This window comes from Sciurus vulgaris (assembly GCF_902686455.1).
Source record: "Sciurus vulgaris genome assembly, chromosome: 2".
Classification (NCBI taxonomy): domain Eukaryota; kingdom Metazoa; phylum Chordata; class Mammalia; order Rodentia; family Sciuridae; genus Sciurus; species Sciurus vulgaris.
Genome location: NC_136462.1, coordinates 191,677,341 through 191,704,912, shown reverse-complemented (window position 1 = coordinate 191,704,912; position 27,572 = coordinate 191,677,341). Strand labels below are relative to the sequence as shown.

At 38.0% G+C, this 27,572-nt stretch overlaps 1 protein-coding gene across 9 annotated transcripts in view; it reads right to left on the bottom strand.

The window, feature by feature from the left end:
- NCOA3 (nuclear receptor coactivator 3) overlaps positions 1–27,572 on the bottom strand; it is a 125,616-nt gene that overhangs the window by 48,496 nt on the left and 49,548 nt on the right. For 3 of the 9 annotated variants that reach the window (XM_079127900.1, XM_079127899.1, XM_079127902.1), the window contains one exon: positions 7,333–7,415. The exons of 1 other annotated variant lie outside the window; for it this stretch is intronic. The gene's annotated coding sequence lies outside the window, so the exon portion shown is untranslated. Of the gene's footprint in view, positions 1–1,591; positions 1,755–1,968; positions 2,037–2,686; positions 2,724–7,332; positions 7,416–12,023; positions 12,763–27,572 lie in introns of those variants that run through there. 5 more of the 9 variants (XM_079127903.1, XM_079127894.1, XM_079127892.1 and 2 more) reach the window with 4 other exon arrangements.

The window sequence follows — 27,572 nt, the reverse complement described above, 5'->3', positions numbered from 1 at the left end:
GTGATGATGATTACATTTGCCAAAACTCATTAAACTATAAATTTAGCTGGGGGAGATGGTATATGCCTGGAATTCCATCAACTTGGGAGGCTGAGGCAGGAGGATCTCAAGTCTGAGACCAGTCTCAGCAATTCAGTGAGATCCTAAGCCACTTAGCAAGATCATGTCTCAAAAGAAAAATAAAATAAAAAAGGGCTGGGGATGTATGTCAATGGTAAAGCCCCTGGGTCCAATCCCTCATGCAAAATAAATAAATAAATAAATAAACTTAAGATTGCTAAATTTTATTATATAACTATGGTTAAGTAAATTTTTTAAACCAAGTATTTAAAGTTAAAAAAAAAAAAATGTTTACTGCTAATCTAGAGATAATAATAGGGCAGGATTATCAGAAAGAAGGTGTACATTTTCCAAAATATCACCAAATTGAAAATAATCGTGTTATATTGCTGGTCAAAATCAAGTTTATATTCAAAATGTTATGAGCAACAAAAATATTCCATACAAAAGAGGCATATACCAAAAATGTACATTGCAACATTAATACACCAAAAACCAGATGAAGGGGCTAGGGAGATAGCTTAGTCGGCAAAATGTTTGCCTTGTAAGCACAAGGTCCTGGGTTCGATCCCCAGCACCCCCCCCCAAAAAAAAAAAAAAAAAAAAAGATGAAATGTTTACCTGACTTGAAAAATTGATTCTAACAAAGTCATACAAAAGGAAAAATGTACTAGTAAAAATAAATTATACACAAGATAGTTGAATCTTATGAGCAATCATTATATTTAAAAAGCAGATAACATACATTATATTTTTGTAAATTAAAACAACTAAACATTGTGCAGAAACACATACATATGTGGCTTTGGGGGTTTGTTTTATGGTACCAGAAACTGAACCCAGAGCCTCGCACATATAGGTAAGCACTAGAACGCCGAGCTACATCCCAGACCTTCTGTATTTGGTTTTTAAAAGGTTTTTAATGTGAAGTGAACTCAAAGACAGTTTTTCTGGGATAGAAGCACAATAAGCACAAAGAAAAACACAGAGAAATATTATATACTATTATTTACATTAAAGACTGTATAATTTTTTATTTTTTAAAAAAATAGTTTTTTGTAGTTATAGATGGACAGCGTGCCTTTATTTTATTTATTTTTTTTTCTTTTGGCGGTGCCGGGGATTGAACCCAGGGCCTCATTTGCAAGGCAAGCACTCCACCGACTGAGCCATCTCCCCAGCCCCTATTTTATTTATTTTTATGTGGTACTAAGGACTGAACCCAGTACCTCACATATGCTAGGCAAGCGCTCTGTCACTGAGTTACAGCCCCAGCTCCAAGGTAGTATAATTTTAATGTTTTAAGTTTAAAAACACCATGACACAGGCACAGTGGTACACACCTATAATCCCAGCTGAGAGACTGAGGCAGAAGAATCACAAGTTTAGGGCCAACCTCAGCAAGGTAGCAAGATGCCAATCAAAAAAAAAATTATTTTACTTTTTCTTGTGGAATCTCTCTCAGTATAACAACACCATTTACAACTATTCTAACATTTCTATTAGAATTGGAGCTGTAGGTGAAACCCACCTGTAATCCCAGTGCCTTGGGAGGCTGAGGCAGGAAGATCACAAGTTCAAAGCCAGTTTCAGCAAAGGCAAGGAGCTAAGCAACTTAGTGAGACCCTGTCTCTAAATAAAATACAAAATAGGGCTAGGGATGTGGCTCAGTGGTCGAGCGTCCAAGTTCAAACCTCAGTTTAAAAAAAAAAAAAGCTGTAGGACTTACTATAAAGTTCTGTAATCCAGACAACGTATATAGGCAGAAGGACGGACAGAGGACAGAAAAAAAAAAAACTCTGATCCAATATAGTCAATCGATTAAATTACAAAAGCAACTGAATAGAAAAAGGAAAATCTTAACAACAAAGAGCCTTAAAACTGAATATCTGTATTTTAAAAACTGACCCCAGGACTGAAGAGGTAGCTGCAATGTAGACTCATGTATAGCATACACAAGGCCCTGGGGTCAATCCCTAGTACCAAGAAAAAATAAAATTAATTCTCAACCCTTTCTTTGCACCATTCACAAAGTTAAATCAAAATGGACCACAGACCTAAACATCAAGCTGAAACCATAAAACACCTACAACAAAACACAGGGCTAGTCTCAGCCTTAGCAAGACTTAGCTCAAAAAATAAAAAGGGATAGGGATGTGGCTCTTGGGTAGAGAGAGCCTCTGGGTTCAGTTCACAATTTGGGGAAGGGGGCAGTTTGAGCGGCAGAGAGAGAGAGAAAGAAAAAAGGACAAAACTGGAAGTACTTTTAACACATATCTTAAAAAGTCTAGAATATTTTTTAAAAAATTAACAGCTCAATGAGAAAGCAAATCACTCAATTGAAAAACAAGGGCAAAACATTTGGACACTTTTAAAAGAAATATATATGTTAATATACAAAAAAATTATTCTCTCAATAAAATTAGTCATCATGAAAATGTAAATTAAATTCATGATGTGACATCACCCCCCCACATTAGAGTAGCTAAAATTAAAAAGACTAATAATACTAACGGGGAAAGCTGTAGAACTTGAACTCTCATAAATTATAGGTAGAATGTAAAATGGTACAGCCACTTTAGAAAAGTTAGAAAAGTTTCAGTTTATTATAAAGATTAATACATACTTAATATCCTGAAATTAATGCTCTCAGATCCTCAGGTCTTTACCCAAGCAGGAAAGAGAAAATCAACACAATGACTTATAGTGAATGTTCACATTAGCTTTATTCATAATAGACAAACTCAGAAACACAAGTTGTTATATATCCACACAATAAAATATTACTCAACAATAAGAAATAAACTATTGATGCACATAATATCAATGAATCTTAAAAATAATACATATGCTGCCAGGCATTGTGGATTACGCCTGTAATTCCAGTGACTCAGGAGGCTGAGGCAAGAGGATCACAAGTTCTGGGCCAGCCTCACTAACTTAGTGACACCCTAACCAACTCAGTGAGATCCTGTTTCAAAATAAAAAAACAAAGGGCTGAGGGATGTAGCTCAGTGGTTCCCCAGGTTCAACTGGCAGTACCAAAAAAATACAGATTTTTTTATTTTTTTTGGCAGTGCTGGGGATTGAACCCAGGGCCTTGTACTTGCAAGGCAAGCACTCTACCAACTGAGCTATGTCCCCAGCAATAGATTTTTTAAAAAATAAAAAATAATTAAATAAAAAAATAATACATATGTTGAGTGAAAGAAGTATTACAATTTGACTGTGGGTAAATGGGCTGTCTCGGACACTGCTGGTAGAAGTACAAAGCGGACCAACCTCCACAGAATGTAATTTCACAACTTGCAACAAATCTAATCACACAGACACCATTCAACCCAGCAGTCCCACTTTCAGGAATTGGTCCCCCACCAATACAAAAATATACACTCACAAACTTATTCACTGTAGCATTATTTTAATTACAAAATATGGAAGCAACCAACAGTACCCAGAAAATTGGTTGACTAAACTAAGCACATAGTAGAAACCATGTATTAGTATAAAAGTTAATGAGATGGCATAAAGGAAGGGAGAATGAGGAGTAACTATTTAATAGGTCCGGAGTTTCATCTTAGGAAGATAAAATGTTCTGCAAATGGAAGGCGGATGGCTGCACAGCAATGTGAATGAACTCGATGCCGCTGAACTGTATACTTCAACACAGCAAATTTTACGTCATACAAAATTTACCATAATTAAAACAAAAGGAAAGATCTCTTTGATATGGTGTGGCATTATTTCCAGGAAATCTCAGTAAGCGGGGTGGAGGAGCAAATGCAAAGACTATATACTATGCTATCTTTTATCTAAACAAAATAAATAAATGTGTGTATATCTGCTTATATACAGAGAGAGAGAGAGAGAGAGAGAGAGAGAGAGAGAGAGAGAGAGAGAGAGAGAGAGAGAGAGAGAGAACCAGAATGTTACTTGTGAAGAATAAGAAGAAATAGTACAGACGGGATACAGAAAAAAAAGACACCTTTTGTGTAATTTTGACTGGGGTGAGGGGTGGAACCCAGGGCCTCAGCACACTAAGCACTCCACCACTGGGCTCCACCCTCAGCCCCAGTCTTGACTACTGAGAGCATGCCAACATTCTACACAGTCGAAAAATAAAACCAACCAGAATGGGAAAGGGCACAAAAAACTCTGAAACTCAAGCAACAAATAAATTAACCTGATTTCAGTTCATATAAAGTCCATAATTAGATTATACAAAAAGTAAGGTGGAAAGTAAAAATGAAAAGGAGAAAAAAAGAGACTATGGAAGAAAGGAAGGAGGGACACATGGTCAAGCCAAGTTTTGGGGATGTATTTTCTCTGGAGTGGCAGTGGGGATCGAGCCCAGGGCCTTGCAAATACAAGGCAAGCACTCTACCACTACACTACACCCACAGCCCCCAATCCAAGTAATTTAAGAACAAAATTTTAATGATTCACTCATCGTGAGCTGAAATTGGGGGCAAGAGGGATCTGCAAACAAATCTTCCACTCATTTTAAAAGAGTTTATTAGGACTGGGGTGTAGTTCAGAGACAGATCTCTTGCCTAGAAAATGCACTACATGAAGTGCACCATCAAAAAAAAAAAAAAAAAAAAAATATATATATATATACATGTACATATATATGTATAATGAACAAAGCAATTCTAAAATTATCTTAGATTATAAGATTAATGTGTAAATGTATTAATAATGTTGAAGGCCAGAATTCTCACAGCATAAAACATAAAAATGTAAAATACAGACCCAAAGAAAAAACACTACACATAAAGTTGGGCCTATTGATACACACACATGATTTCTACAATAGGTATGTGCATGGTTCTATGAACATGACTATGCACCTGTGTGTATACAGCCTGCATATTTCCTAGTTCTGTCTACTAAAAGGGCCAAGAGGAGAAGACAACTCAAGAGCAACATTTACCACCCACAGATCCTGGGTCTCCAATATTAGTCCGTCAAAAGGACTCAGGAGCCTAATTTTTAGCTTCATTGGACCCAGACATGGTGGAATATGCCTGTAATCCCAGCAACTCAGAAGAGGCAAGAAGATTCCAAGTTTCAGGCCAGACCTGGCAACAGAGGGGACCCTGCAGAAAGAAAAGGAGAAGGGAAGGAAAGGGGAAGAGCTTCACTAGCAAAATGAACAATTTGAGCACCATAACAGGGTAAAGGAATTAACTGTAAAATATTTTTTTAAAAAAAACAGGAATTCATGAGACCTTACCAATAGATAAAGTTCTTGTTTACAGAATAATGCCAAGAGCTCACTGGTAAATGTGAAAGGGATACTGAAATGAGAAAATGATCAATTTGCAATCATCACATTTAAGGAGAGAAAAATGTTATGAGACTTATTAGATCAAATGATAAGACTGGAAAGTGGACAAGTTTGTACCAATGTCTATTTATGAAGCTGTTAACCGTATAATCGTTATATAAAAGAATTACCCTGTTCTTCAGAAATACAATAGAAACACTGAGGAAAGTAGCACAAGTATATAACTTACTCTCAGATTGCTCAGGGTGTACGTGTGTGCGGAGGGAAAATGGGAACAGGAAAGAAAGAGAAAAAAAGAAAGAAGAGGCAAGAGAGCCAGCGCATATGAATCAAATAAGAAGTATGCAAATCTGAACAGAGGGTATCTCGGTGCTCTTTTACTATATTTTTGTAATTTTTGTAAATATGAAACCAATTTCAAATAAAGTTGAAAAAAACTATGGAAAGGAGGAGGAGAGGGAGGAGGAGAGACGGAAAGGGGGAGGAAGTATAGAATGATTTTAACAAAATCATGCTATATGCATACATAAATGTACCAAAGGAAATTTCACCTTTATATATATATGTAGAAAATACCCATTAAAAATTTTTTAAAGGAGCAAAAAGAAGATCAGTAAGGTGGAGGAGGGAGAATGGACAAGGGAGAAGACAGGGAGTGAAACCAAATTCCTCGCATGTATGATTTTGTCAAAATGAACCCGACTACTATGTATAATTATAATGCTCTAATTAAAAAACAAACGATGGAGATTATTCTGTGTTATGATCAGAACAGAATGGGTACATGTCATATTTAATTGAGGGAGTTTGTAGGGAAATTGCAAGAGCTAAGGCTGGTGGCTTACTCGGATTCCCAGATAAAGAACGATTTCAAATGTCAAGAGAAGGGAGTTTATATAAGTTACATACACATCTCCCACCCCCTGGGCTTGGGATGGAAACCAGGACCTCCTGCATGCTCAGCAAGCACTTTACCACAGAGCTATACCCACAGCCTGCACTATTTTTTTCCCCTGTAAGCAAGAGGAAAGAATGCATTCAAGAAGATCTATCAAAATTACAAGCAGGTAGAAAACAGCAGATAAGTAAGCAGTAAAGACACATGAACAAATATAAGCATGAAATTATGGGGTCCTGACCTGAAGGAAGCTAAAATTAGAAACAGAAAGTAGAACAAATGCAAAAGACAGGAAAATGGCAAACCAGATAAGGCCTGTTTACTGAATGTATCTAAGAGGGAGAAGATTCAAAGACGACTCACATTTACAAATTAGCTAACCAAGAGTATGATATTAATAATCAAAAGAAACTTAACTAGCTCAGCAAAGCATAACTGCTTTCTCAGCTATCAAACAACTTTTTCAATTTTTTTTCTATTCTGGTCCAATATTAAAGTGAAGAAAGGTGTTAGATAAAATGTTATTTGCCAGCACAAGCAAGGTGGGGAAACTAATTTTCACAAAGTAAAACAGTCAACATTGGTGAGGGCCAATTCAGACTTTGACTAAACACCCTTAAAATAGTCACTATTCAGATACATGTATATGATATATATATATGTATGTATTCACTTGAATATTCCGAGTCCACTCATTCAATCAGTATTTGGAAAGCAGGGTGGGGACAGAGTACTGGGGACGAAACTCAGGGTCACTTTGCCACTGAGTTACATCCCCAGTTTTTGTTTTGTTTTGTTGTTGTTGTTGTTGTTGTTGTTGTTGTTTTAAAAGACAGGGTCTCACTAAGTTGCTGAGGCTGTCCTTGATCCTCCTGTCTCAACCCCACTCCCATCCCTATCCCAGTCCCTGGGATCACAGGCATGAATCACCATGCCTGGTCTCAACTAGTATTATCCTTAAAGAGAAAGCTTCAAGCACAAAACAACTTTAAATTAAATTACAAATTAAAGAAAAAGGTAGAAATCTTCAGAAGATTGAAGTAAAAAAATTACAACTGATAAGTAAAAAGGAATTAGTTACCTGGATATCCAGTCAAATAATGTTCAAAGTGGGAGTTTATTTTTAATGGTCTCCAAGTTCACTGTTGAGTAAATATTTTGATTCTGTGGACAAAAAATAAAGGAAGTTTAATTTTATTTTCCTTTCTTAAGCATTAGTATTAGTCAAGCACAAATTAACTGTTCCCATTTCTCCCTTCCCTGAACATGTGGAAACAAAGTAAATACATCAAGTACAATGTCAATCTTCCTAGAATTTGAGCAGATACCTCACTTGGCCATCTATCAATATTTCCACTAAAAAAAAAAAGCCAGGCATGACATACACAATACACTCTGTCACTGTCTGCACACATGGATAATGTAATGCAAAGTGGGGGTATATAAGGGAGACCAGCTCCAGGCCCTGAAAAGTAATTGAAATGATGGGTACTCTGCAACTGTAGGTGTCCTCATATGTACAAATTCATGTTCAACAGAAAACAATTAAAATCAACATTAATGTCCTGGCAGAAGCTAATGTATTAAATACCTCGATCCAAAATAACCTATACCCTGTAATCCCAGCAGCTCAGGAGGCTGAAGCAGGAGGATCAGCCTCAGCAGTTTAGCGAGGCCCTACGACACTTTGTGAGACCACCTCTAAATAAAAGGCAAAAAAGGCACTGGGGATGTGGCTCAGTGGTTAAGTGCCCTGGGTTCAACTGCAGTACCAAAAATAAAAATAAAAAGAATAACCTATACCAAACACATAAAGGGAGAGAAGGAGGGAGACGTAAAGGAAGCATGCAAGGGAAGTCCCAGATGTTTCTTACCCTCCATTAAAGTATGCATCTGGGTTACCCAAAAGAAGTGTGGTGTGTGTGTGTGTGTGTGTGTGTGAGAGAGAGAGACAGAGACAGAGACAGACAGACAGACAGACTGGGGGGTGGGGGGGCTTACTGGACATTGAAGCAGGGACACTTTATTACTGTGCTGTATCCCTATCCCTTATTTTTAATTTTAACACATGATCTCACTAATTGCCCAGGCCAACCTTGAACTTGAAACTCTCCTACCTCAGCCTCCTGAGTTGCTGGGATTACAGACGTGCACTGCAGTGCCCCATCCAAAAAGACATTTTAAATCAGGAAATTAGGGGCAGTTTTTCAAAATAATATGCAATCAAATATATGAGCATATAAATAGCAGGATTCTGCACATCAAGAAATAGGGAGCAGGTTCTGGTACAACAAATTAGTGAGCTAATAAAAACATTCACCTCTCCTTATGAATTCTCAATTAAAACAGTAAAGCAACACTGATATCAAGACAACAACCATGACTACCATATGCCTAAAGTTAAAAGCATCCATGCTAGAATTGGCAGGGATAACAGGAAAGGGGATAGAAAAAAATGATACGTTCATAAATTCCAAGGAACTAACATCCTACAGGCCATGGTCAATTTACACAGAGCGCACAGGGACCAGGCAACCACAATCCTCATGCACAGTATGAATGTTCACTGCATTTTTAAAACCCCAAATAAAGGGGAGACAATGGAGGGATGAGGGGAACATATCCTATGTGGTTTTTGCAAAGTGAAAAAGGGAAATCCAGGTAGCATGCCTATTTATAATCACAGCTCCTAGTTTATAGGTGAGATATACACCAAAAGTAGGCTGGCTGCATTTAGAACGTGCATTTAGAACTCCATCTTCCAATCTATAATAATATAATCAATTGTTGGCATAACAGAAGAGCCAAAGCTTTATTGTAATCGGGGCTTACTGACCTTGGTCAATTTAAGATTTTTAGGACTTTAAAAAAGAAAGAAAAAATCTAAATGGAGGGGTCGTTTGATAAAGGTCTTGTAAGGATTAAATGAAAATACATAAATTACTGGTGCCTAGCACACAAAAGCTCAAAAACACAAAATTATTGTTAACAACAAAAGACAGACACATAAAAGGTAAAATCATTGTGGTTTTTTTTTTTTTTTTTTTTCCAAAATTGTTTTTTACCTTGCATTTTTATGCCATCCCATTTAGTTAGAGGAAGATGAAGGGGAAGGTAGTTAGAACATCTATAAAGAACCTCTAAGGTTTTTCTGGCCCTACTTTTAAATCAGGTTTCACTTCTGAATTTTTTTTATGTTGTTGCTGTTCCATTTTTAGAAGGATGAGATGGGAGGGTAGCGAGGTGGGTGGCACATACGAGAAAGAATTTGAGGTAAGGAAAGGAATTTAAGTCAGAAAGTGCCAAGCACCTAACAACCGACCCAGAACACACGTACCGCTGCCTACTGGGGAAAGTCACAGAGAACCCAGTTAACATTCCAGTATCCTATGATTGGTTTTCTGACTCCTCCTCAAAGAAATGTTGACACTGCCAGTCTGCATCACCACCCCTCTCGACCAAAGACACACCATCTACACATTTCTCTCCTCCCAACACATATTCATCCAGGTAGACTAGAGATTCCTGAACTGTCAAAGCTTGATGACTGGCTTCTCTTCCAAGAACACTGACAGTCTAAAAGTACTACGTAGCAGGATTCTGTAAAGCACAGGAGCATTAGAAAACTGGGTGAGTTAAACTTGTCTAGAACCAAGATTTTGCCTGCAAAGTCAATAACAAGAGCAGGCCCAAGACATGTTTCACCTTTATCAAAAACAAGCTTATTCTTACTGCTTTTCACAAGGAGGACTTTGGTCAATCACACATACAAAAGCCAAATCACACTCTGACATAAAAACTAAATACGATACTTCCTAAAATATTAGATAACTAAGAAGGTAGGAGGGGAAAACATTAATTTGTCTACTCCAATTAACAGAAAGATCACTGATGGACCTACATTATCAAAACCTGTATCACCAGTGATCAAAATCCGATCATCAGAGTGCTAACGGGTAAGGAAGGGGAAAAAAATCAGCTGAGCTCTGTTAATAGCTAGTCTGAGAAGATGTGCCTCCAGAACAGAACAAAGAATCAAAGCTGGGGGAGGGGAGTCGATAGAGGAAAACTCAAACTGCACTAGTGATGCTTAGGAACGTCAACGGAACAGAGCACCATGAACATCAGGAGCATGCTGTTCCTCGCTGTGGAACAGGGAAGGGGGCAAGCACTCTACCATCCATCACATTAAGCCCCTTGTTCTTTCCAGGCTGTTTGCTGGCAATACTCAAGAGACGGCCTTCTCGATTTCTGAAATCGTGGAGATGGGGAGCCACGGGCTTTGGGAAAAACAGCTGCTGTCCACTAATCTTCAAAGCACTGCAGAATAAGTTAGTTCATCAATTAATTTTCAGGTTACTTAAAGGTTGCATAACAATAGAGTTAAATTTAACATTCTTTCACAGTTGGAATTATTTATCAAGTGATAAATATAGCCTTTGTTGAAACTGCAACAATAGGTTTCACTTGGAACAATCTATGGCAACCAACCTGTAGCTGTACATAAAAGGAAAGAGCAGACCTGATGTAAATTTAAAATGCCACTTATACTGAGGTGCACAGACTTAACTCAGTGAAAATCTTTTTTTTTTTTTAACTGCCTATTTCTTAATCCATTATTATATTTTGTTTTGTTTGTGGGGATGTTAGTGAGGATTGAAGGACTGAATCCAGGGGCACTCACCACTGAACAACACCCCACCACTGCCTTAAAAAAAAAAAAAAAAAAAAGACAGGGTTGAGACTGGTCTTAACTTGCAATCCTCCTGCCTTAGTCTCCTGGGAGGCTGAGATTACAGATATACACCACTAAATACTACAATCTTTTTGACAGGGGAGGAGAACAAACTGTTGCAACATAGGCACATCTAACATAAGGACAGGGTCTAAAAAAATGATGTCTTAACATTTAGCCTATGCTATGTACTACTAAGGATCAAGCTGACTTGTAAATATTCTATATGGTCACTTAATAAATTGTAATACATGTTTAATTCTAGATAAAGCCAACCTGAAAATTCAAAAGATGCAACGAAAACAGGAGCCTTGGATTCAGAAAATGTAGGTTTTATAAAGTCGAGTTTCTTGAAGTGACCTTGTAGAGACATTTAACGCAATTAAATGCTTGCTATGTATCTATTAGATGCCAGGCACTGCACTGACACTTGGAAATATGAGCAAATCATGGTTGCTGTCATTAATTAAGGAAGCAGAAGCAGGATTAGCAGGCATAAATAGGCGCCAAAATTCCTAAAGTGAAAAAAATACTCACATAATAAGCACTTGAGCATCAATATATCACATTTAACTATAGCCCAGGGATAAAAGGAAGAATCAAAATGGAAGACAGAGTCCCATGATAGTTCTACAGAAAAAAATTAAGTTCCCTACCCTTTTCATAGGATTACTGTGTTAATGGTAAAGCACTAGGTAGATGTTAAAAAATAAAGCCCTAAACCACCTCTCAACGACAAAAAAAAATAAAGAATCAATGTACAATTTCTGCAAGTACTACTCAAAGTTTTCATAACCAAAATACCATTGTTTCTTTATAAAATGCAAAGAAGAAAAAAACTTTTGTAAAGTTTTGACTATTTGTATAAAAACTGCATGGGACACAGGAAACATAAATGGGTTGTGTAAAGGTAGCTGAAAGTAAAAACTAGTTTCTACTCAGTATATCCAGGAAATTATGTCATACGTTTTGCTTACACAATGACACTGCCTACTGATGAACAATGGCATTGAACTATTCTGCATTTTTTAAATTACCTTGCAATTAAGAAGAGAACTTAAAAAAATCCAGTCAGCAGACCAGTTTATTAACACCTCACATCTTTGACCGAGCTGAAGGTGCACCCCGAGCTTACTGAACAGGTTTGCCAGCCGGTGCTAGCTGGTGCTTGCTCGGCCTCCCTCTCCCCTCTCCTGGAAGCACTGCATGCAGCGCTGCACGCTCGCACAAAATAAATACAGGAAAGAGGGTGGGAGGCTGGGTGGGGAGGCGAGCAAAACTCTGGGCTCCACCAGTGGAAGGCGTTCCACAAGGATTGCTACAGGGTCAAAAGTTTACAGTGGTTTCAATTTCACCTTTTAGCAGCCAATCAGGAAACAGACTGCATGCTGACCCCTCAGGCTGCAAATGAACATTAACTCCTTGGCTTCCAAGACTGCATATATTCCTTTTTTTGGTAAGGCTTTTTCTTTTTCTATTTCTCTTTTTTAAGGGTGAGGAGGGAGAGAGAAAACAGAAAACATCTTAAGTTCAAGTGACAGTTTTATTTTAAACAGATGTTTCAGGGGAGAAATAATCAAGTAATTATCCTTTTTCTCCTTGAAATCGGTTTTTTAAATCCTGTAGTATCTAACAACCAATCATTAATGCTAGTATTAAGAGTGAAATTTAGCAAGTTAAGACAGCTCTACCTCTGTGAGGCTGCAATTCTCAAACCAATTTCTGGTTTTAAAAAAATCATACATACACATGTGTATAATGTGTGTGTGTGTGTGTGTGTGTGTGTGTACATTTTTTTTTTTTTTTTGCTAGTTGTATTTCCAGTAAACTCAGGTAATGAAGACAAAGTATTTACATACCAATTTTTATTACTAAAAGATTCCCCATCCCCTCCCCAAGTTTTATTAATAGAAAACCTACAATATGCCTATCCTCCTCAAACAGTGGATCTACAGAAATTCAGGTAGAGATTACACAATGTAAGTTTCCTTTTCCTATATGTTTCTTGAAACATTTCAATAACCAGTAGTAATCCTTTACACAACAAACTCAGGAGTGAACCCTTTCGGCAACAGAAAGAACTGCCCCCCTAATTAATTTTTTTATGTAAATATCCTCCAAGTGAAGAAATCAACAAACTAATCAATTAAATGCTATTTTGAACATTCTATATTTAACATTAAGCAAGGATAAAAATATCTCCATCATATTACTGATGGCAAATGCCTATAATCCCAAGCTATTTGTGAGGCTGAGACAGGAGGACAGTTTGAGTCCATGGATTGAGGCCAACAGGGCCACACAACAAGCCCCTAGTTCACTCTCATTCATTCCTTCATACACACATATATGCATAAATATCTATATGATATACACTTCAACTGTACATTTAAAACTAGATTCCTTTCAAGCACTGTAGGATAAAAGTGAAATAGCTATACAAACTGGTCTACCGAGATGATCAATTAAACCCAAATTCTGCAAATAGTGCATACTTCTCTCACCAAGAGAACAGCTGGTGGAATTCTAATAGTCTCAGTGACTTACATTTAAGCTTATATTTAGAAGCCCTGATAGGCACCACCACTAAGAAAATCATTTCCACAGGATATTAGTTCTTTTTCAACCCAGCAAAGTAAGACAGGAGTTATTTCTGAAAATACAAAAGTAGTCAACACACGTCTTATTAACATGTAACTGCTAAAGGATCCCATAGCATACATTTCAAAATGTATAAAGTTTGTTCAGAAATTTAATGCCAGTTTTCATGTAAGTAAAATTAATGCTGAGGTATCATTTTTCTTAATTCAGCATTTAAAGAGTAATTTTTCTAGTAATTCCCAAACCCCTCGTGATTTAAGTTTGTGCATTCTGTCAATTTAAAAAATCTATAATTTTATAATAGATTTAGCTGGGGTTTTTTAAATGGCAATGGTTTGCAGAAACATTCTATGTGCATGTAAATATATGTGATTAGAGGAACATTCTATACATCTTTTTACAAGATGGCCTCATTTTAAAAGAAAATGGATGTGATAAAAATTTTACATCAAGTCAGCACGTTAGCAAGAAGCTTTTTGGTGTGTTCTGAATTTGATTAATACAAGCCAAGGTCACTTCCTGAAAGATGCCTACCATTGCAGCTGCAGGCAAACTAGGCTCTAGTGCAAGCTGGGGGAAGGGAATGGGTGATGGCGTTTATGAACACAGCACTCCAACACCACAGAGAGCGGTACTGGGAAAAGAGAGGGTGGTAAGGAAAATCCCAGAGTTCCTTGCATATTAAGGTTAAAATATTTCCATTCCATAATATTTAAAAAGACTAATTTAATAGACATAATGTTCATGTCAAAATTATATCAAAAATATATTCACTGCTACAATGTCTAAAAACATTTTACTTATTATACAAATAATTTAACATTGGACATTGAAGTAAACTCAACATGCAACACAAGGTGGACCTGTATTTGCCATGCAAAGCACCTACAAAGGAAGATATAAGCACTTGAAGAAAACAGAACCAGATTCAAATTTCCTTTTATCTAAAACCAAGTGTTGGTTTGGAAATGGATGGAACTAGAGAATATCATGCTAAATGAAATAAACCAATCCGAAAACCAAAGGCTGGATGTTTTCTCTGATAAGTGGATGCTGATCCATAGTGAGGGGTGGGTAGGGAAAAATGAAGGAATTTTGGATTATGCAGGGGAGCATGAAGGGAGAGGTGGGGAGGGAGGGATGGGAAGGGTCGTCAAATGAGACAGATATTATTACCCTATATATATGTATGAAAAAAATTTTTAATTTTTAAAAATAAATTAATTTAAAAATTAAAATTAAAAATATAAAACCAAGTGTGGCCTAAAAGTCATGAAGGTATTGTGTAGACCTGGTAGTGAAATGAAATGACAGAACGTCATGGTAGAGACCCGGGCCTGGGGAAGGGTCATTCCGCTGCCTTCTCGGCCTTTCTCCAGGAAGCCTCATTAGCCATGGGCCCTGCCTTCTGCGTGGTCAGTAACTGCCCGAAGAGTCTGACTGCTCCCTCCTGAACCGTAACAGGTGTCTGTGGAAAGAGCCGTTTCTTCTCTGTCTGTGAGCAGCTCTGTGTTAGAGACCCTGCACAGCCTTCAGTCGCAATGATAGGACAGGTCTAAGATGAAGTCAAATAACTTATAAATATTGTGAGAAACCGTGGATCAGGGCTCAGAGTTTGGAGTTCCATTTTCCTCTGGGCCCACAGGTGTGAAGTTTGGAGTTCTCTCCGGATGCTGCTGGCTGAATAACTAATAAAAATTTGTTCTGAAATTCAACTTAATTTTTCTTATCAGTATTAATAAAATGTCAGCATGCCTCTGTCTCAAAACACAATCATCAAAATATCATTACCAACAACTAGAATAAGTCCTCTCCCTGAGGATTTTACAAGAATTTTACTGAGCAGTTACTATGCACTGCTAGGAAACAGTGCTCAATGTTTTGCCTATACTCTCTGAAGTACTACACCCATTTCAGTGAACTGGATAAAAATATTAAGTCAGGAAACCTACACGTTCTCTATAATCTTCCACACAACCTCTGATAAACCCACTGATTTTGTGTGTTTTTCCTGTCCATTAAATGAGAATTATACCCAAACCCATGATATTCCAGAGGCACATAAATCATCAAAGCACCTGTTGTTAATGGTTGTAAAACAAACAAAACCTGGCCTTTGCTGAATGTGGTTGTGCACACTTGTAATCCCAGCAACTCGGGATGCTGAAGCAGGAGACTTTCAAGTTCAAGGCCAGCCTCAGTAATTTAGGGAGGTCACAAGCAGTTCTATGAGACCCTGTCTCAAAGCAAAAAATAAAGACTGGAGATGTGGTTCAGTGGTTAAGTGCCCCTGGGTTCAATCCCTGATACCAAAAATTTAAAGAAAAAAAAGAAAACTGGCTTTTTTAAAAATCATGCCAGCATATTCAGTGGCATTATTTCTATGTTCTACATAAACTGAGAATATAATTTTGTCCTTCCCTTTTGATCCTCATCCTTTTCTGACTGAAACTTGGCTCAGTAACTTCAGCAAAGTGCTTTTTCAATCATGTTAAGAAAAGGAAGTCAAACAGTAAAAACATAGTAAGAAAAGTCCCTGAATTTAAAATCAGTCCTTGGGTGTGGCTAAGAAAGGCACTTCAGTTCAGCAAGACCTCACTACGCGCTGCCACAGTGTGCATCTTAAGTATCCTCCAGAGGCCCACATGGTGCAGGCTAGATCCCTGGCCCTACACTACATGGGTCATTGGGGTGTGCTCCTGAAGGGACACTGGAACCTGACTCCTTCCTCTGACTCTCTTGTGCAATTCTCAGTCATGAGGTGAGTGGCTGGTCAGCCATGTGCTCTGGCATGATGTGCTGCCTCACCCAAAGCAACAGGCCAACCAATGTTGGACTGAAACCTCTGAAGTTGTGAGCCAAAATAAATCCTTTGTCTTTGTAAGCTGGTTACCTCAGGTATTTCTTATAGTAATAGAAAGCCAGGTAACATACATGCCTTTAAAACGGGAACAAAAATCAAAAAATTGTCAGAATAAATTTAAATTAGTCATTCATACACCTTCCCAACACAACTTGTGGGGCTGTGAAGAAGGAAATTTTCCTCAATTTCTTCTGTTTCTATTTTCTTTTTTTCACCATGTGAATTATTCCAAAGATAACACACATAAAAGCAGAGTAAAGCACCAGAAGCCAGCGTTTCCCTGTAGACCAAGACAAGGGAACAGCCATCATTTGCTCACTTCTCCAACTAAACCACTCATCTCCCCTGCTTTTATCCACTGCTTTCCTCACTTGGCCAACAACACAAAAAAATCTGGGGCCACGACAAACTGTTGCCTGATGATCAGCTTATGTGCCAAAAATAGAACCTGAAAGGAAATACTGACTATAAAACAAAAGCAAACAAAATAGTTATCTGTATGTCTTCTTGCTCGGCCAAAGTGGTTTTGTTTAAAAGACAAATATTTCTTACAGTATCAAACTAGATAAGTCTATCCCACAACTAAAAAACTATTTTAAAAAACACAAAGCACTATACATATAAACCATACTGCTCAGTTCAAAGTATGTCATAGGCTCCCCCTTCCCCTCACAACAGTGGGGACAAAACACAGGGGAGCTTTACTCCTGGGTTACACCCTGTCAGTCCTTTTTTTGTTTTGACAGAGGTTCTAAGTGGCCTTGAACTTGCGATCCTCCTGCCTCAGCCTCCTGAGTTGCTGAATTGCTGGAGTGCACCACCACAGTCAGCTCCTATGCTTACTCTTTTAAAATCAAATTAGAAGCCACACCTGTAATCCCAGTTATTTGGGAGGATAAGGCAGGAGGATTCCAAGTTTGAAGTTAGCCTGGGCAATTTAACAAGACTCCATCTCAAAAATAAAATAAAAAGGGCTGCAAACATTGCTCAGTGGCTGAACTCTCCTGGGTTCAATCACTAATGCCACAAAAAAATAAAAATTAAAAATTAATTTAGATTATAACCTCAGCCATGCCTCAAGTGCCTGGCAAATAGTGCAAGTCATCATTCCACAAACAGTTGCCTGAAGTGTATTGTACTGTAAACCACTGCTATTCTGGGTTCTATGGAGACAGAAGTAAAAGAGGCATATGGTTCTCAAAAAAACTTCATAAATTCAGGAAACCTCATACAGGAAATCAAGTGCGTACTTGAGCTCAAAAGACCTAACATATGCCCTTCAAATGGGATAAACCCTAAAGATAGACAAATGATAGTGGATATTAACAAATAACAAAGAGAAAAAAGATATTTCCAAAAAGGAGCCAAAAGCAAAATAAAATAATATACAGAAAAGGGAGGGTAGAGTGAAGGAGGCAACTTGTCTTTCAGGGTGGGGCATTTCATGCAAGGTAAAAAAACCTGCTACACAAAGAGTGTTCCAGACACAGTATTATATACAATGGTTAATTTCATTATCTGCTAGTATTGATTATATTTATTAATCAATTCTCTACTTTATTATCATTAAGTCCAGCAGCCCTGTCTTTCCACTTTCATTCTGGAACCCAAAGGATAAGCCAATGGGAACATGAAAATTATATTCTAGGTAATAGGTCTAGAAAGTAATTTGCTTCAATTGGGCATGGGAGCACACGGCTGTAATCTCAGCGACCTGGGAGGCTGAACAGGAGGATGGTGAGTTCAAAGGCAGCCTCAGCAACTTAAGTGATGCCCTAAACAGCTTAGCGAGAACCTGTCTCTAAATAAAAGCAGAAAAAAGGGCTGGGGATGTGGTTCAGTGGTTAAGAACCCCTGGGTTCAAACCCCAGCACCAAAAGAAAAGAAAGGACTAATATGCTTCATTTCAAGTTTTATATTTAAGCCAGGTGTGGTGGAGCACACTTGTAATCCTAGCAATTTGGAAGGTTGAGGCAGGAAGATCCCAAATTCAAGGCCATTACTGGCAACTTAGTGAGACCTTGCCTCAAAATAAAAAATGGCTGGGGATGTAGTTCATTGATAGAGCGCTTGCCTCGCAAACCTTCAGTTCAATTGCCAGTACAGCAAATAAAACAAAATCTTAAGTTTCATAAATTCAATAAAAACACTAAACCAGGTTTGGTGGGATGCACCTATAATCCCAGCTATTTGGGAGGCTGAGGCAAAATCAAGGCCAACTTGGGCGACTAACTCAGATCATGTCTAAAAACTAAAAAGACTGACCCAGGATCCCCAGGTTCAAGTCCCATTACCTGCCCCCAAAAAACAAAAACAAACAAAACAACAAAAAAAAAGCCCCTAGTACATAATACAGCCTTCTCAGAATTATTAGAACAGGAATTTTGGGATCCAAGATCGCGGACTAGAGGGAGGCTGTGTTCCTTGTCGCTTCATAACTCCGGTTTCGAGCAGAGGATATCTGTTTCTTGGTGAGGCAGTTTTTGCTGCTTATCGATCCCCTGCTGTTTACCCCATTTGTCTACTGCGATCACCTGCAGTCTGCCAGCATATCAACTACTTTTTGAGTGCAGATTACTCACTCTCTGGCTCCTATCATCCGCCATTTGCCTGTCCAGCTTGCCTGTCCAACGCCTGCCTTTCATCTACTCATCACCCACCGCCCAAGGTTCACCTCCCAATGGTCCGACAGCAATCAGCAAACTGACCACAGATCGCCAGTGGAGCGCCAGCTGCCTGCTGTTGCCTGGAAGTTCACCATCACAGACCCTGCAGGTTTGGTTACACGTAGCTGCCGCCATTTTCAGACAACAACCAGGCCCCGTAGGACCCCTGGCCAGACTGACTGAGCCCCATCTCCAGGATCCCTCAGCCCGACCAATCACTCCCTTCCTCCGGGGCCCTCACATCGACTGACTGCTCCCTGCCGCCAGTACCCCCAGAAAGACTGACTGCGCCCCATCACCGGGACCCCCACCCCACCCCACTGACTGACTGCACCCGGCCTCCAGGATCCCGCAACCAGACGGACAACACCCCACCTCCAGGACCCCTGCCTGACCAACAGCACCCCGCAACCAGAAACCTCCAGTCGACCACGCCCACACCCCGAGCTGCAGCTCCCCATTTGCCAACACATTTGGAAGCCAGAGCATCTTGGACAATCCTGGAAGCTGTATCTCCCATCTTTAGGTGGAGCAAATCCCATCGTGAGACGCCTGCTGGAGGCTTGAAGCTCATTGTCAGGTACCTCTCATGCATCAGGCTACTGAAGACTGGGAGGTTTCATTACTATATGACTGTTATACTGTAGATATTCTTTTTTCTCCTCATTGAAAAATTTTAAGTTTTTATTTCTTTACTTTTCTTGCTCTCTTTTCCTTTTGTTTACCTGTTCCCTCAGAGTCTCTTTCTCCCTTTTCCCATGCTAACAACCAACTTCTTTTGATTACACTCTTTCTATGATCTAGAACTTCTGTATATTCTTTTCTTATCCCATTAACACCTACAACCTACACCCCTCTGCATCCTCTTTGTCCTCCATTAGAAACTGTAGACCTTATTGCAAATCTGTTTGTTATACTGCAGATAATAATTGAACTCATTCTGTTTATTATGACAATATTTTTAATGTCCTCATAAGGGCTATTTGGCTTCGGGTTACATATTGTCTGAATTGGGCACTGCTAATATTGATCTCCCCCTTACAGAAAAGGTTTTGGAAACCTATAGGGTCACTATAAGCCTATAGGGGGGAAACTGCAATACCCCAGATCTGCACTGCTAGAGGGGAAGATACATGAACAACATGAAAAAACAAGGGAAGAGAATGATCCAAACAAATCTAGATTCTATATTAAAAGAATCCAGTGACAGTATGATAGAAGGAACATCAGAAAAGGACTTCAGATTATACATGATTAACATGATTCGCGAAGCAAAGGATGAGAAAAGAGAGCAAATGCAGGCAATGAATGATCATACCAATAAGCAGTTGAGAGAGCAACTGCAAGAAGCAAAACATCATTTCAACAAAGAGACAGAGATTCTCCCCCTCCCAAAAAAAAAAAAAAAATAGAAGGAAATATGAAGGAAACAATAAACCAAAAAAAAAAACTCAATGGAACGCATCACCAACAGACTAGACCACTTGGAAGACAGAACCTCGGACAATGAAGACAAAATATTTAATCTTGAAAATAAAGTTGCTCAAACAGAGAAGATGGTAAGAAATCATGAACAGAATCTCCAAGAACTATGGGACATCATGAAAAGACCAAATTTAAGAATTACCAGGATTGAGGAAGACACAGAGATACAAACCAAAGGAATGACCAACCTATTTAATGAAATAATATCAGAAAATTTCCCAAACCTGAAGAATGAAATGGAAAATCAAATACAAGAGGCTTACAGAACACCAAATGCACAAAATCACAACAGATCCACACCAAGGCACATTATAATGAAAATGCCTAACATACAAATAAAGACAGGATTTTGAAGGCTGCGAGAGAAAAGCAAATTACATATGGGGGAACCAATACGGATATCAGCAGATTTCTCAGTCCAGACTTTAAAAGCTAGAAGGGCCTGGAACAACATATTTCAAGCTCTGAAAGAGCACGATTGCCAACCAAGAATCCTATACCCAGCAAAACTAACCTTCAGATTTGAAGATGAAATAAAATCCTTCCATGATAAACAAAAGTTAAAAGAATTTACAAATAGAAAGCCTGTGCTACAGAATATTATCAACAAAATATTCCATGAGGGGGATATGAAAAACAACAATGTAGGTCAGCAAAGGGAGGAACTACCTTAATGGAAAATCCATTCAAAGGAGAAACCAAAAATCAAGTTAAAAACCAAAAGTAAGCCCAAATAACTGGGAATACAAATCATATCTCAATAATAACCCTGAACGTTAATGGCCTTAACTCATCAATCAAAAGACATAGACTGCCAGAATGGATTAACAAGAAAGACCCAATAATATGCTGTCTGCAAGAGACTCATCTCATAGAAAAAGTCATCCACAGACTAAAGGTGAAAAGTGGGGAAAAACCTACCATGCACACAGACTCAGTAAAAAAGCGGGGGTTTCCATCCTTATTTCAGATAAAGTGGACTTCAAGTCAAAGTCAGAAGGGATAAAGAAGGACATTCCATACTGCTTAAAGGAACCATAAATCAGGAAGATGTAAGGATCATAAATATTTATACCCCAAACAACAGTGTATCCATGTACATCAAACAAATCCTCTCAATTCCAGGAATCAAACAGATCACAACACAATAATTCTGGGTGACTTTAACACACTGCTTTCAACACTGCATACAGCTTGCAAACAAAAACTAAAAAAAGAAACTACAGAACTCAATAACACAATCAATAACTTAGATTTAACAGACATATATAGAACATTCCATTCATCAATGAGCAAATTCACTTTCTTCTCAGCAGCACATGGAACCTTCTCGAAAACAGACCATATGTTATGCCACAAAGCAGCCCTTAGTCAATGCAAAAAAAAAATAGAGATACTGCCTTGTGTTCTATCAGATCATAATGGAATGAAATTAGAAATCAATGACAAAATAAAAAACAAAAATTACTCCAACACCTCAAGACTAAATAATATGCTATTGAATGAAGCATGGATAACAGAAAACATAAGGGAGGAGATAAAAAAAATTCTTACAGGTAAATAAGAATGACAATACAACATATCGAAATTTCTGGGGCACTATGAAAGCAGTACTAAGAGGAAAATTCATTGCATGGAGCACATTCCAGAAAAGAATGAAAAGTCAACAACTAAATGACCTAACACTACAGCTCAAAGCCCTACAAAAAGAAGAACAGAACAACACCAAAAGTAGTGGGAGACAGGAAATAATTAAAATCAGAGCTGAAATCAATGAAATTGAAAGAAAAGAAACAATTCAAAAATTGACAAAACAAAAAGTTGGTTCTTTGAAAAAGTAAATAAAATAGACAAACCCTTAGCCACACTATCAAAGAGGAGAGAGAAAACTCAAATTACTAAAATTCGTGATGAAAAAGGAAATATCATGACAGACACTACTGAAACACATAATGAGAAGCCACTTTGAAAATCTATATTCCAACAAAATAGAAAATACCGAAGACATCAACAATTTCTAGAGACATATGATCCTCCCAAACTGAACCAGGAGGACATACACAATTTAAATAGATCAATTTCAAGCAATGAAATAGAAGAAGCCATCAAAAGCCTACCAATCAAGAAAAGCCCAGGACCAGACAGATTCTCAGCTGAGTTGTACAAAACCTTCAAAGAACTCATTCCAATATTTCTCAAAGTATTCCAAGAAATAGAAAAGGAGAGAACCCTACCAAACTCATTCTATAAAGCTAATATCACCCTCATACCCAAACCAGGTAAAGACACATCAAGGAAAAGAAAATGTTAGACCATTATCCTTGATGAATATAGACACAAAGATCCTTAACAAAATACTGGCAAACTGTATCCAAAAACATATTAAGAAGATAGTGCACCACGATCAAATGGGGTTCATCCCGGGAATGCAAGGTTGGTTCAACATCCATAAATCAATAAATGTAATCCATCATATAAGTCAAGAGACTTAAGGATAAGAATCATATGGTTATATCAACTGATGCAGAAAAAGCATTCAACAAAATACAATACCCCTTCATGCTCAAAACATTAGAAAAAATAGGGATAGTAGGAACATACCTGAACATTGCAAAGGCTATTTATGCTAAGCCCATGGCCAACATCATTCTTAATGGAGAAAAACTGAAAGCATTCCCTTTAAAAACGGGAACAAGACAGAGATGCCCTCTTTCACCACTTCTATTCAACATCATACTTGAAATACTAGTCAGAGCAATCAGACAGACTAAAGAAATTAAAGGGATATGAATAGGAAAAGAGGAACTTAAGGTGTCACTATTTGCTGATGACATGATTCTCTATTTAAAGGATCCAAAAAACAACTCCAGAAAACTTCTAGACCTCATAAATGAATTCAGCAAAATAGGAGGATATAAAATCAACACGCATAAATCTAAAGCATTTTTATACATAAGTGATGAAACATCTGAAAGGGAAATGAGGAAAACAATTCCATTCACAATAGCCTCAAAAATAAAATAAAATAAAATACTTGGGAATCAATCTAACCAAAGAGGTAAAAGATCTCTACAATGAAAACTACAGAACACTGAAGAAAAATTGAGGACGACCTTAGAAGATGGAAAGATCTCCCATGTTCTTGGATAGCTAGAATTAATGTTATCAAAATAGCCATACTTCCAAAGGTGCTATACAGATTTAATGCAATTCCAATTAAAATCCCTATGACATTTTTCATAGAAACAGAAAAAGCAATCATAAAATTCATCTGGAAGAACAAAAGACCCAGAATAGCCAAAGCAATCCTAGGCAGGAAGAGTGATGCAGGAGGTATCACTATACCAGAGCTTAAACTCTACTATAAAGCAATAGTAACAAAAACAGCATGGTACTGGCACCAAAACAGACAGGTAGATCAATGGTACAGGACAGAAGACATGGAGACATACCCACATAAGTACAGTTACCTCATACTAGGCAAAGGTGCCAAAAACTTACAATGGAGAAAAGATAGCCTGTTAAACAAATGATGCTGGGAAAACTGGAAATCCATATGCAATAAAATGAAATTAAACCCCTATCTCTCACCCTGTACAAAACTCAACTGGAAATGGATCAAGGATCTAGGAATTAGACCTGAGACCTTTCACCAAATAGAACAAAAAGTAGGCCCGAATCTCCATCACGTTGGCTTAGGACCAGACACTTCCTTAACAAGACCCCCATAGCACAAGAAATAAAAGCAAAAATCAATAAATGGGATAAATTCAAGCTAGAGAGATTTTTCTCAGCATAGGAAACAATTAATAATGTAAAAAGGAAGCCTACAGAGTGGGAGACAATCTTTTCCACACACACTTCAGACAGAGTGCTCACCTCCTAAGTTTATAAAGAACTTAAAAAACTTTACACCAAAAATAAAAAGAACCCAATCAATAAATGGGCTAAGGAAATGGCCAGACACTTCACAGAAGAAGATATACACGTGATAGACAAATATATGAAAAAGTGCTCATCATCCCTAGTAACTGGAGAAATGCAAATTAAAACCACCCTAAGATTTCATCTAACTCCAATTAGAATGGTTATTATCAAGAACACCAACAACAAGTTTTGGCGTGGATATGGGGAAAGAGGCACACTCATACATTGCTGGTGGAGTTGCAAATTGGTGCAACCACTCTGGAAAGCAGTATGGAGATTCCTCAGAAAGCTTGGAATGGACCCACCATTTGACCCAGCTATCCCACTCCTCGGTTTACACCCAAAGGACTTAAAATCAGCATACTAGAGTGATGCAGCCAAATCAATGTTCATAGCAGCTCAATTCACAATAGTTACATTGTGGAACCAACCTAGATGCCCTTCAATTGATGAATGGATAAAGAAACTGTGGTATATATAAACAATGGAATATTAATCAGCCATAAAGAAGAGTAAAATTATGGCATTTGCTGGTAAAATGGATGAAGCTGGAAAATATCATGCTAAGTGAAATAGCCCAAGCCCAAAAAACCAAAGGCCAAATGTTTTCTCTGATAAGTGCATGACAATATATAACAAGGGGGGGGAGGGTAACAGGGGGATGAGAAGAATGAAAGAACTTTGGATGGTATAGCGGAAAAAGGGGTGGGGGTGGAGATGGAAAAATGGTAGAATGAAACAGACAGTATTACCCTATATATATAATTACATGAATGGTGTGAATCTACATTGTGTACAACCATAGAAATGAAATGAAAAGTTGTACCCCATTTGTGTACAATGAATCAAAATGTCTATAAAAATAAAAAATATTTTAATTTTAAAAAAACTGGAATTTTACTAGAACTAATGCTTTTCCAATGGATTTGGAGGGGAAAAGATTCGAATTCCAGCTTTTCTAATGACTAGCTAAGGCCCCTGCCCTGCTCCCCCTTCTGCTTCTTCCTTTGTAAAGACATCTTGATGAGAGTATCTTGCCCTATCTATTCAAACAGCAATTCTGACACTGAATGATCGAGATTCTCACTACCCTGTTGGCATCACCTTTAGGTCAAAGAAAGCCACCTCTCTGGGGACAGAAGAATATACACCCCACCCACGGAGTAGAAGATTCCCAGGTCTCACACCTTTGAGTTTCTCATAGTTAAACCCAGCTTATTAGAACTGTGTGTATCTGGTTTCCCAACTCACAATAAATTAGAAGGAAAAGACTTACTGAAAGCAGGAAGGCATTGACAACAAAAAGGCATAGCTAATGGGCAAAACAGAACAAAACAAAAAAGTGTAGGAAATGAGAAAAAACGCAAACACGACCTGGGGCTGCAGTTCAGTACCAGTGCTGGTCAGTAATAAGGTCCTGGGTTCCATTCCCAGCTGGGGGGAAAAGCACTCTTAAAATTACAAAGATCCAGATTCAAGAGTTATTTACCTTAAAACAAATACTACTATTTAAGGAGGTACAAGAGGTTTTACTCATAAGGGAAGGAAAGGACAATGGATGAAAAGTAATAATGTACCCCATATCCTGAAAAGATTACATGACAAAGGATTGTAACTAGTTCCCTACTTTAAAATGGAAAGTGTGGATACACTTAAGAATTTCCATTTCTGATTTTTTGTTGTTGTTGTTTGGTTTTTTTTAACAAGTGTTACAATGTAATGGCTGTATTTTTGGCTGACCACAGCAGCCAGCTCACTATGGACATCTCCGTACCTCTCTTTTCTATTCCCAATCACTCCCCGGTGTGGTGTGTCTGTAAGTAATAGAACGGTCTAAGGTCCAGCAGCATAGGTTACAAAACAGAGACTTAAGGGATCAACAATGGAGAATCAAACTTAAGCCAAGAAAGCACTTCCCCAAGAATATTTCAACATCCGGAAGCTGAAGAGATGAATGTTTGAATACATTTTTCAAAACAACATGTTTTTGTAGATCCCATATAACAAAAAATAATAATAATAATAATCAAAATTAAATATGACCTGACCAACTAGGATACAATTTGAACACCAAGATAATGGCTAAAGAGTCATAATGTACTACATGAACTGAAAATTCATGAATTTACAATAAGCATAGGGAAAAAATATACATATGTATGAATGAAGCTCTTCCTTACAACAGAAGTCAACTCCAGACCCAGAAGGAACGACGGAGCTAGAAAGTCAGCATTTGATCAGAGTCATGATGGTTTCAAGGGCTGGGCAGTGGCAGAGCGCTTGCCTGGCATGTGTGAGGCACTGGGTTCATTCTCAGGACCACATATAAATAAATGAATGAAGGTTCAACAACGACTAATAAAGCTAATTTTTAAAAAATCATAATTGTTTCAGAAAGAATCAAAGGAAGCTAAATCTAGAGGTAAAAGTTGAAGGAGTATACGGATATTTCTACAATCACTGACTCAAGACTCCACAGAAAACTTTTAAAGTATCTCCCTACAAGAAAGCCACACTATGCAAAATTAATATTGTCAAAATGGTCATACTACCAAAAGCACTATAAAGATGTTAATGCAATTCCTATTAAAATTCCAATGGTGTTCTTCACAGAAACAGAAAAAGCAGTCATGAAATTTATTTCAAAAAATAAGAGGCCCAGAATGGACAAATAAATCCTTAGAGAGAAAAGTGTAGCCAGGAGGCATCACAAAAACCAGACCCTGAATTATACTACAAAGCCATAGTAACAAAACTGGCACGGTAGTGGCACCAAAACACGTGAAGAGCAATGGTACAAAACAAAGGCCCAAAGGCAAACTCATACAAGACAAAGATGACTTAAACATACAGTGGAGAAAAGGCAGCCTCTTCAACAAATGGTGCTGGGAAACTGGAAATCCATACGTAGCAAAATTAAATTAAACCCCTACCTCTCACCCTGCACAAAACTCAACTCAAGGACCAGAGACTTGCACCCACTAGGAGAAAGAGTAGACCCAGTCTCCATCCGGTCAGCTTAGGAACCAAATTCCTCAATAAGA